Genomic DNA, 12,237 nt, shown 5'->3' on the forward strand with positions numbered 1-12,237 from the left:
GTCCCCCTCCTCCATCTACCTTAAAACACTTCTTATTTTCCTAACAATCATGGCTAACTGAAACCAGATAGATCTCAACTAGTTTAACATTGTATTGTGTGTGCTTAATTATGTGTGTACTCACACACAGAAGCAATGTATAGATGATCAGTTAAGTTACACTCATGCACCTCATCGGCCCTCTACCCACTAACATTTCCAATAAGCCAATGTACTTACTGCTATTGCAGAAATTGTTTAAATATACAAGAGCTATTTTGGCTATTTTTAGATGTTTAATGTATTAGTTATAATTCTCCTCTCTCTGAGCCTTTTAAAGTTGGACTCCTGTGTGATGGGTTGGATCACAGAAACCCCCTTGAGGATTGCTAACTGATGTGCTAAGACTACTTCTGCCCCTGCTTTCCTGCCCTGGCAGCTTAGGACTCCAGAACCCTGTCTTGTTGAGCCAGACACGCCAGTCTACTCCAACACAGACTCAGGGTCTGAACCACATGCCCCAGAGCTGCAGACTTAACTGAAAGCAACTTACAGAAGGGTTCCTGTCTTTAGCACTCAGATGCCCAAATCCCAATGGGGTCCAAACCCCAAATAAATCCATTTTACCCTGTATAAAGCTTATACAAGTTAAACTCATAAACCGTTCGCTCTCTATAACACTGATAATAGAGAGATATGCACAGCTGTTCCCCCCCCCCAGGTATTAATACATGCTCTGGGTTGTTTAATAAGTAAAAAGTGATTTTATTAATACAGACAGTAGGATTTAAGTGGTTCCAAGTAGTAACAGACAGAACAAAGTGAATTACCAAGTGAAATAAAATAAAACAAGGAAATCTAAGCCTGATACAGTAATACAACTGAGTACAGATAAAATATCATTCAGCGAGATGTTTCAATAAGTTTCTTTCACAGACTGGAGGCCTTCCTAGTCTGGGCACAGTCCTTTCCTCTGGTACAGCCCTTGTTCCAGCTCAGGTGGTAGCTAGGGGATTTCTCATTATGGCTGCCCCTTTATTCTTGTGGAAGTAGAGAAAAAACTGACAGGGATTTGTAGAGGATCTTAATGCATGACAGTCTCTGTTAGCAAGAGTTAGGTTATTTGTAGAAGCAAGGATTGTGTGAAGCGAGTGGAAAAGAACTGTGTGTAGATAATACGAAATGTAGACTGGAGTCTCTTAAGTAAAAAAAAAATATCAGGATGACCTATGTATAAACAAAATGCAGCTGTTGCTTATTATTGTCTATAACAAAAGTATAAATGCTTGCTGTAATTATTTACCTGTTAAAAAAACCTGTCTAGAAAGGGAAAACCCTATGTCCTAGTGCACTCTCTCCCTCCTGTAGCTGCTAAACATAAGAACATAAGAAAGGCCGTACCGGGTCAGACCAAAGGTCCATCTAGCCCAGTATCTGTCTACCGACAGTGGCCAATGCCAGGTGCCCCAGAGGGAGTGAACCTAACAGGCAATGATCAAGTGATCTCTCTCCTGCCATCCATCTCCATCCTCTGACGAACAGAGGCTAGGGACACCATTCTTACCCATCCTGGCTAATAGCCATTTATGGACTTAGCCACCATGAATTTATCCAGTCCCCTTTTAAACATTGTTATAGTCCTAGCCTTCACAACCTCCTCAGGCAAGGAGTTCCACAAGTTGACTATGCACTGCGTGAAGAAGAACTTCCTTTTATTTGTTTTAAACCTGCTGCCTATTAATTTCATTTGGTGACCCCTAGTTCTTGTATTATGGGAATAAGTAAATAACTTTTCCTTATCCACTTTCTCAACATCACTCATGATTTTATATACCTCTATCATGTCCCCCCTTAGTCTTCTCTTTTCCAAGCTGAAGAGTCCTAGCCTCTTTAATCTTTCCTCGTATGGGACCCTCTCTAAACCCCTGATCATTTTAGTTGCCCTTTTCTGAACCTTTTCTAGTGCTAGAATATCTTTTTTGAGGTGAGGAGACCACATCTGTACCCAGTATTCGAGATGTGGGCGTACCATGGATTTATATAAGGGCAAAATAAAGTATCTGACTTTGCTGTACCCAACCAAAAAAGTAAAAACTAAGTTTTTCTCCGACATTCTGTTCCACCCATTTATATCTCTTTTGCATGGTGGGGGGGGGGAGGGGGAGAAAGACTCCTTTGTCCCTCTCTGGGTCTCCCCCACCCCTCCTTCTCAATGGAAAAGCACCAGGTTAAAGATGGATTCCAGTCCAGGTGATATGATCACGTCATGTAAGACTTCATTACCCACTTGCCAGCACACACATATATAGGAAGACTTATAGGTAAAACAGAGCCATCTGAAGTCAATTGTCCTGGTTAATAGGAGTCATCAAGATTCCAAACCACCATTAATGGCCCACCCTTTGCATAATTACAATAGGCCCTCAGAATTATATTTCATATTTCTAGTTTCAGATACAAGAGTGATACATTTATACAAATAGGATGACCACACAGTTGATTATAAGCTTTGTTATGATACCTTACAAGAGACCTTTTACATGAAGCATATTTCAGTTACATTATATTCAAACTCATTAGCATATTTTCATAAAATCATATCGAGGGCAACGTCACATCCTGATTATCAGGAAGCCTGGCTTAGTAAGTGGTGGGATACAAGAAGTAATCACAATAAATGCTTTAACATTTCTAAAATATATTCTCTGTTGAATATGTCATATGTGAAATACATGGTGGTATGGCATGGCACAAAGAGTTTATCAATCTATCATTTGGGATGACCTATATAACTCCCTTGTGACTTCAACATTCATAAGCAATGCAGGCATCCATCCCATGAGTGCTTATCAAATCTTTACTATCACCAACTTGTATTTTACTCAGAGAACGTGGTACATTTTTTAAAACACAGAAGTATGACTATACATTTATAAACACTGACTTGAATAGAAAAACATTACAGAAAAACGACTACTGAATAAAACAGTTCTAAGAAATCCTTACCAGAGGATCACAATTCCATTTTGTGACAACTTTTGAGATTTCAAAATTTGTTTTTATTATTTCACAACAGAACAAAACCAAAGCCATTTGAACATTTTTATGAAAATGAAGTTGTGTCAAAAACACGTGTGCGCATTTGTCTGTCACATTCTACAGTTTGCCACTTCAGGCACTGGCCTGGGATGTGGGAGACCCAGGTTCAAACCCTCCCTCTGCCTGATTCAGAGCAGAGTTTTTCATCTGAATCAGGCAGAGCAGGCACTTGAACCTGGGTCTCCCACATTCCAGGCCAGTGCCGGAAGCAGCAGGCTATAGTCTCTCTCTCTCTCTCTCTAACCTTCCCAACAATTTCATCAAAGATACGTCTTTGATGAAATAGCTTATTTCACAAAAATATCATTTTGGCAAAACTGTTCTGGCCAGCTCTATTAGTTACAGAAACATTCAGTTCAAGATTTTGATAACAATACACAAAGCAGATCTCTAACGGAGATTTAAGAATGTAATATTGTCTCACTTGTTACTCCAAATTTGCAGATATTTAAACTGCAGGCTGTGGGCTGCAAGATAAATACTGTTTGCACCAGATATATGACCGTGTTGGGGAAAGGATACTGCTTCACAGAGATAGATGGTGAAAGATCACCTATAAAGCACCAAACATTAGTGCATGCAAGACAGAGCTTATGTGGAGACTGCTCTTGTCGTTTAAGTAGTTCACTTTGGCAAATATTTGCCCAGTGGCACTAAATTAACCAAGTGAAGTAATTCAGATGAGTGTGAAGAATTATTAGATTAAAGAGGGTCATTTGCTGGCTACTTTCCAGTGGCAGAATAATTATCAAACCACACCATTACCACTATTATGATATTATGCACAAGTAATGGAAATGCTGAAGAATACCGTTCAACTGAAACAATCATGGGCTCCTACACCTCAAAGGGCTGATTAATATTTAATTACTCCATTTCTCAGGATAGAGATAATGTTATGAGAGCATTATTAACACTTCATCTATAGATTCTGAAACACTGAAGAGTCCACTATTATCCCCATTTTACAGAAAGACAGTTGAAGTGCCTTGCCCAAGGCCACACCATATCAGGGGGTGCATCTGGGAATAGACCCCACATCTCCTGATTGCCTATCCAGTATCCCAGTCACCAGAACACAGTGCTAGCAAAATTGGACCATAGGGACTAACTAGTTCAAACGCATACAAATTCACAAAGACAGATGAGAGACTTTGTTCATGTCCACCCATCTATACACAAAGACACTCAAGATACTATGTCGATGGGCATGTTGCAAGTTCCTGGGTAAACAAAAAATATTTCTGCGCTCAAGTCAGTGATATTCAGAGTGATAAATTCAGGATGATTAATAGAAGACTTCAAATGTGGAATCATCCTGAATGGTATTCTGATTATTTTAAATTAAAGGAAAATAACCCCTTCACTGCTGCATTCTGCAATTATGAACCCCCCCCCCCAGAGTTCCATCTCCTGCTGGTTTCTTCCTCCAAAACTGAAGTCAATCCTCTGGACATCATAATCCTCTAACGCAACCATTTGTGAGGTCACTAGATTAGGACTTTGAGGACTTATATTAATGATTCTTCATGCCAGTTTCCCCAGCAACACACAGGAGAAGAGAAAAACCCCGAATGTGCTAAGTATTGAAATATCTCTAAAATTCAAAGAAATCATTAAAAAAATTGGGCTAGAAGGGTCCTCAAGAGGACATCTACATCCAGCCCCATTGCACTGAGGCAGGACAAAGTATATCTAGGTGTTTATCTAACCTGTTCTTAAAAGCCTCCAATGACAGGGATTCCACAACCTCCCTTGAAAGCCTATTCCAGTGTTTAACTGTCCTTATAGTGAGAAAGTTTCTTCTAATAGCTGATCTAAATCTCCCTTGCTTCAGATTAAGCCAATTACTTCTTGTCCTTCTTGAACGTAAGAACACAGGAATAGCCATATTAAGTCAGACCAGTGCTCCGTCTTGCCCAATATCTTGTCTTCAAACAGTGGCAAGTGCTAGATGCTTCAGAGGTAGCGAACAGAACAGGGCACTTTATCGAGTGATCCACTCCATCATCCAGTCCCAGTTTCTAAGCAGTCAGATGTTTAGAGACACCCAGAGCATGTGGTTGCTTTCTTGGCCATCTTGGCTCATGGAGAACAATTGACCACTATCCTCTTTATGAGCAGTCTTTAACATACATATTATCAGACATCTATTATTTTGAAAGTTTTTCCAAGTTAAATCAGTAAATAGATGACCCAGATGCACCTCATTTGTGCAAAGAAAAGAAAAGCTGTGTTTGAGTTTACCACAGTGTGCCGTTTGCAATGAAGACCTGTTTCAGTTGAGTGGTAAGGAGTTTTATATAGTACTTTCAAAACACAGTCCTGAAGAGGAGTGAGCATACTGGAAGAACACTGAGTTTGAATAAACCCTGGATTTACATTTAATTTAGAAAGGGTGTTCTCTTAATTGTGAGAGGACAATTAGAATAAATTGAAACAAAATGTGTGAAATTTCTCAGTTTCACATGCCATTACAGCAAGTGCAGACACATGTAACAGCTGGTCAATTTAACTTACATTCTCAGTTATTAAACATTACCTGCAGGTCCATTAAACTGCTTTTCTACTGGAAACACTATATAAATTACTTACTACTCACAACACAGAGGATTAAGTTGACCTTTCTCTAGGGCATGATATTCCAACTCAGCGCCTCTGAAGTATGACGCCAAAATGATATTAGCTGTTCTTAATAGTATCAGATTTCACAGCTCCACCTTTAGTGAGTGAGTTGGGGAGTGTCATAACCATTACCCATATTGCTTCCTGATCACTATGGAAGTAATAGCCATTTCTATAAAAAAAACCTACAGACTGAAGAGATATAAAACAAATGTATAAGTGAGTTGAATTCGTAGTCAATGCAAGGAAATGGTCAAAAATTAAATTGTTTTGTAATTCTCTTATTGTTGCTATAATTAACTGCTAAATGTATTTTATATGCATGTGTTTTATCTTCAATCCATATTATATAGATCAACTAATGGAAAATGAACGCACTATTAGACCACTGTTTTTAATTTTTCATCTAGAAGAATTAAAACATTGAGAACTTGATCAAACAGAGGTTCATCAGTAGTAAAAGCTCGCCTTTTGGCAAACTACAGCTTATTAATTATGCAAATTTCAATAATTATATGTTGATTAAATGATTTTTAAAATCCATCATTACAGCCAGAATAATTATTTGATTTAATATGCTCAGATCCTTGTAAAACACAGAAGATGAAAAGATGTTTGTTGCTATTAAAACCTGAAGTAAAACTCTATTCCTGCCTCAGACACCTGCATTTGGAAGGTACAAAGCCGAAGGTACAAAGCCAAAGCTCCTTTCACTAATAAATTTGCATTCCTTTTAACACCTAGACTCCCATCAAAGGACTTTAGCTAAACTGTTCTGTAGGCAGAGCTCTCAAATAGGCTGGCTCCATTCCTGCAAGACCAAGTAGTCAGTGTAGAAGGTGTAGGGGAGAATGGGCACTATACTCAGGCCAGGAGAATGAGGTGCATAGGTAGGACCACTTAAATAAGGTGCGTGACTCCATCACCCATGAACAGATCTCGGAATCTTACTCTTCCCACATAAGGGCTGTGCAAATATATAATATTAATATAATGTTAATATATAATAATATAATATAAATTATTATTAGGCTGCTTGTGTCAATTAGTCGAGGACACCACCCATATTGTTCCTCCTCCACACAGAGGAAGGCACCACTATCAGCCAGAGGTTGGGAGGTACTCCATACCTTGGATGTGAAGGGCCACTGAGGACTGGGGTACACTTTTCAGGAAGTATAGAAGGCTCTACAATTGTGGCAACCAATGGGCCTGCACATCACTCCAAAGGCTTCATGGAGCAGCCATCAAAATGAGGATTTGGAACTTGACTCCATACGTTCTGTCTATTTGATTGAGAAATAAATTTTATTTTCTTAATTTCTATGTAAGCACCAGACTTTATTCTATATTTTTATAGTGCATAGCACAATGGGATCCTTGTCCATGACTAGGCCTCTTAGGTGCTACGGTAATACAAACAAAAACAACCACGATAATAAATACACCTGGAAAACTAGATTCTTTGCTTGAGGCAGGAACATACAAGTGTGCATGCAGGTGGCACGTGTACCATTATTAGCTTTCAAGCAACTTTTTTTTAAAAGCTTCCTGCTCTGAACACTCAGAAGTCCACTAAAATAATTATTCTTTGTTAATGAAGGGAGAAGTGGGGAGATACTGACATTTATTGAGTAAAATCAATCCTCCCAAGCCCACAAGAAACCAGTGGCCATTCCATAGAATGGAATCGAAATTGTAACTGGAAGTAAACTGCTGATTTAGGTGCAAGTAAGCAAAGACTACATGATATGAAACACAATTTTCCACTGAGTTTTGTGGAAAAACGGAGTACATGAGATTCTTTCTTTTCATAGGCTGTTGAATCACTTGTTCACAAAACAGACTGAGATAATCTATTACAAATTACCAATTAGGTGGATCTGACAGTATGACTGAAGAATGGACATAAAAACAATTACTAAAACACATTTTGGACAATTACAAAAAATTAGTTTAGAAATGGGTATTACAAACGTGCTAGCTAATATGGTGAAGGTCTCATCCCAATTTCTTTGTGGCCCCGCCCCCTGATTCAATTTGATATTGCCAGGATGATATGCTGCTGCCACGTACATGTACACGTTCAAGAGTAATGGAAATTCTACTCCTGACACTTAAATCAGGCAAATTAAATGAAGGCTGTTGATGCTATGTAACCTGCAATAGACTGTATGCGGTTTTCTTTAATTGGTATACCATTTGGTAACACGCTGGCCAAAGCATTTCAGTTTAAAATATATTCTCTTCTGTGATAAATTATGCTCTGTATCCAAATTCAAATTAGGAGTTCACTCCTAAACTATTGTTAGGAAAAGGTATTTTGAAAAAATACTATGTCAACCGTGCTCTCAGGTAAGAGTGTAAGCTTCCAGACTGACCTGTGCAGGACAGCATTCATTCAGTCACCTTGCTTTGGTCAGCACTGGAATAGACAAATATATCCAAGGAAAGAACTCCTGCACATACTGCTTGAAGCAAAAATGCCTTCCCCAGCATTTAGCTCTTGAGGCTCAGTATAACTGAGGCTATGGCTACACTATGGGCTAGGTGTATGATTCTCCTGTTGTGTAAAAATACTCATGTTCGCTCTCATCGCCTGAAGCCAGTGGGTTTATACTCTTCACAGCTGAGCTGCGCCTCTGCTGCCGCTACCAGGGATACTGGGGCTACACTGAGATTTATACTTGTGCTAGCGCAAATGTGTACACCAAGCAGGGGAAATCACACTCCTAGCTCGTAGTTTAGACATAGCCTGAGGGCTGAATACGTTCATCTGAGATTCTTTGTGAATGTGTGAACAGCCTGGATTTGCTTTAGGACTTGGAACATGATTTGCATGGATGTTTGTTTGATGCAGCTTTAGTGTTGTAAAAGCTTTGAAGTTACAGAATCAAAATCTTTTATTAAAATGGCAAGGAGAGAGTCCAAATACCAGCATTGTTTTTTCCTATCTTAGGAACCCTGATTAAGAAATGTTCATCCCTTAACAGCTTAAACTCAATATCAGTCACCATTCTCATGTCCTGATGCACTCCCTCCTAAAAAAAAATAAATTGAGCACTACTGTGCAATTAGTTAACAGGCAAACATAGGTCAATATTTAGCTGCTACATCACATACATCCCCTGTGGTCACTGATTTAGCCAGAGTGATTGTGTCACTCACAAAATTACTTTAAATCAACTACCAACTTCTCCAAACCTGAATACATTCAAACAGATATTGGAGTAATAAACATGACTAGATAAAGTTGCATGGGCGAGTTACAATGGTGAAAGTGTCATAGCATGATTCCCACTCTATTTACTTTGCCTTTGGCTCCTCCTTGCAACCTTCTATCACAAATGGATTGGTACCTCAATAAATTTGTGGAGAAGCAAAGAATAGTCATATTTGAGAAACTTTGCAGATTGAGCAGCAAAGGTACTTTTGGTTTCATAACTTGCACCTAAATATACCAAACCTAAAAAATCAGGCAAATTGTATTAGTGAACAGATAGTTCACATCACAATGGACTATATACAGGCATTGGGGTTTTGTAGTACTGCGCTATCATCATGATATTAGAGCACCTGCCAGGAAAGTTAGATTACCATAGCTAGGTCCCTAGAGAACTTCAGAGACACTTTGGCTATTCTCCCCTCTTAAATTATAGAGGGGAAAATAGCTTTTTGGAAGAGGGGGGGTAGGGAGAAGACAGAGATGTGGTTGTCATTTAAGGATTTTTACCATAAAAAAAATGACACTATCAAAGTACGGTTTTACAGCACAACCTGTATAAGTAAATTTTGAAAATTTCAGATTACAGGACATCACAAGAAAAGTTGGTGAGAAGGAGATTACAATTCATGAACAAGATATAAATACATTTGATTTTATATTTTTTGGTATTTAGAATTAAGATGAATCAAATCAGCAAGCTATTACATCCAGGATAGAAGATAATTTAAATATTTAAGTTTTCAGTAGCTCCATAGTTTATATTAGGTTCCACAACAAATAGCAGATTTCCATGTATAATCTATATAATAAAACTTCAGGATTACGAATGTCTGTTGAGTCAGCGTGAAGCAATGAAAACAGCTATAAGCGTGGTTGAGAACTCTTCCTGTTCAGATCATCATCAAGTTCAATCACTGGGATTCAGAGAGTGTTACCATCCTGGTTTTAATTTCTCAGCCATGTTCAACTCCTTTACACACAATTTATTGTCAGCACAAGCTTTCAGCTACTAATATTAAATATACACCTAAAGCGCACATGGTACATACATTTGGTCTGTAATCCTAATTGTTAGGATTGTCACCAATTTGCTGCTTCCTTATTCCTTGTAAATTAGGCTGTCATCAGGAAGAAATCACTGATTGTGATTCTATCATTCATCTTTTTCCTAAACTCCACAATGAGATGGTGAACATCCTATTTGCATTCTGATCCCTTAAGAGCTGCAGTCATCCAGTTCTCTGCCAATTTTCATTCCCATCTAATCTGCTCTCTTTTATGTTTATTTTTTCCTTATTTTGTTTGTCACATTGCTCAGGGTAGGAGATTCTTCCATTAGTGAATCTATGAGGCCAAATTACATATACTTCCATGGCTGAGCACCATTTTTCTCCATCCTTCTCGTACCAATATTGATGCACCAGACAGAAACTAGTTTCTTCCATCCCTCAAATCAAATAATCAACTTACAAAATATAACTAAATCAGAATACAATCAAAAATATACACTACCAAAATAAAACAGAGCATCATAGGGGTAGAAAAAAAGCTTAGGCTGCCTGAGCATGCAGCACTATGTGTCACCTCCTCCAATGACTGGCTATACTGGTAGCTAGTGCAGGAGCAAAGATAGAAGGCTAGCAGCTTTCACAGTCCTATTACCTTCCCCATGGCCACAAGAGCATGTTTATGGACTGTAGAACTGGGCTCATGATGCTTATGTTGACCACATTTTTCTTCTCTGCACACCCATTTCTCCCCCCTTTGTGAACAGTTGGAGATGCATTATCCCTTATACTGACATTGTCTAGCTTCTTCTCACTGTGACATCTTTTCCCTTCTGTGCCCCATCCCCATTGCTCTCAGAGTAGGCCTAGCACACCCCCCCCCCTTTAAAAAAAAAAAAGATCTGGGTAGCCAGAATTCTAGTTGGGGAGGGGAGGGCCTCAGGGGTTTAAGACAATCTGCCAGAAGGGGATTGGGATCTTGAAGGCCATGGAGGAGCGGTGCGTGAATGGAGCAAGGGGGGCACTGAGTCCCTTGACAGGAGAGGATCATATGGAGACCGGCGTCGTGGAGCTCATTGGGACTGTGACCAATGCCTTGCTGATGGGTGGTGTCACGATGGGGAGCGGTGCCACGAAAAGGATCGGCGACGAGTCGCGAGCCACTGCTGTGGCGACAACCGGTGTGGGGATCGGCGCTCCGAAGGGCACCGTGATGTTGCTGAATATGACCTGGACCGTGTCCCAGCAGTCTACAGTGACCTCGAGTGCGAACGGCTCCAAGGGTCGGGGCTGTGGGACCAGTGCCGCAAGTCTAACTGGTGCCGTGAGTCAGACCGGTATCTGGAGCGGTGCCAGGACTCGGAACAACGCCGGGACTCAGAGCAGTGTGGAGATGCTGGTCTGAGGGCTGACAGTAGGAACATCGCCGGTATGCTCTTGGACAGCACCTGGACTCAGGCCAGAGCCGGTGCTTGGGTCGGGGACACCGGTGTTGTCATTTCAATGACCCCTCTTAGCAGTCTCGAAGGTATCTGGAGTGGAAGGTAATGTAATCTCTTCCACTTGCGCAGACCCTTGCGCGGGACTGGCATAAGCAGACCGGGGCCTAGAGGTCTCATCTGATTTAGAGGCCTGGTTCGAAGCTTGCTCGGTTGGGGCCGGAGCGACCGCTTCGGGCCTACCAGAGGGTCCTCCCAAGGCTTGCTTTTTCTGAGCGACTGGGGAGTGGGAGTCTTTGGGGCCCGGGAGATCAATAGTCCCAAGGCGGGCGCGGGATCTTCTGCGGTGCCATGGCCGGTACCGCTGTGGGAGCACTGCGCTCCACAGCGCTCGGTCCTGCATCTTGAGAGGAACGCAATGCGGACTCCGCGAGGAGTTGCTTGAGCCGGATTTCCCTCTCTTTTCTTGTTCGGGGCTTGAATGCCTTACAGATTTTACACTTGTCAGCCTGATGACCCTCCCCCAGAAACGTAGGGAAGGAGTCGGTGGGGGTCGCCCGTAGGCATCGTCTTGCTGCAAGAAGTGCAAGGTTTGAAGCCCTGGGACTGCATGCCCCAGAGCCCCGCAGGGCAGTCCTTGAGTGCGAAACTGCCCTCACTACTAAACTATGCTTAACATTATAGTAACACTTAACACTATCAACGATTAACTAACAAATGTAACTACTAAGATAAGAGAAAAGCTAGGGATTAGTGGAGCACTTGAGAAACAAGAGACCACTGTTCCAACAACCGGTAAGAAGGAACTGAAGGGGGGGGTCAGGCCAGCAGGGTCTTATATAGAATCACTCCAGGGGGCTCC

The 12,237-nt window shown here is 40.8% G+C and overlaps 1 protein-coding gene across 2 annotated transcripts in view; it reads right to left on the bottom strand.

The window, feature by feature from the left end:
* The window catches only part of ZFAND3 (zinc finger AN1-type containing 3), a 230,188-nt gene that overhangs the window by 113,225 nt on the left and 104,726 nt on the right, over positions 1 to 12,237 (bottom strand). The gene's annotated exons all lie outside the window — the stretch shown is intronic.

This window comes from Mauremys reevesii, linkage group 3 (assembly GCF_016161935.1).
Source record: "Mauremys reevesii isolate NIE-2019 linkage group 3, ASM1616193v1, whole genome shotgun sequence".
In the NCBI taxonomy this organism is placed as follows: domain Eukaryota; kingdom Metazoa; phylum Chordata; order Testudines; family Geoemydidae; genus Mauremys; species Mauremys reevesii.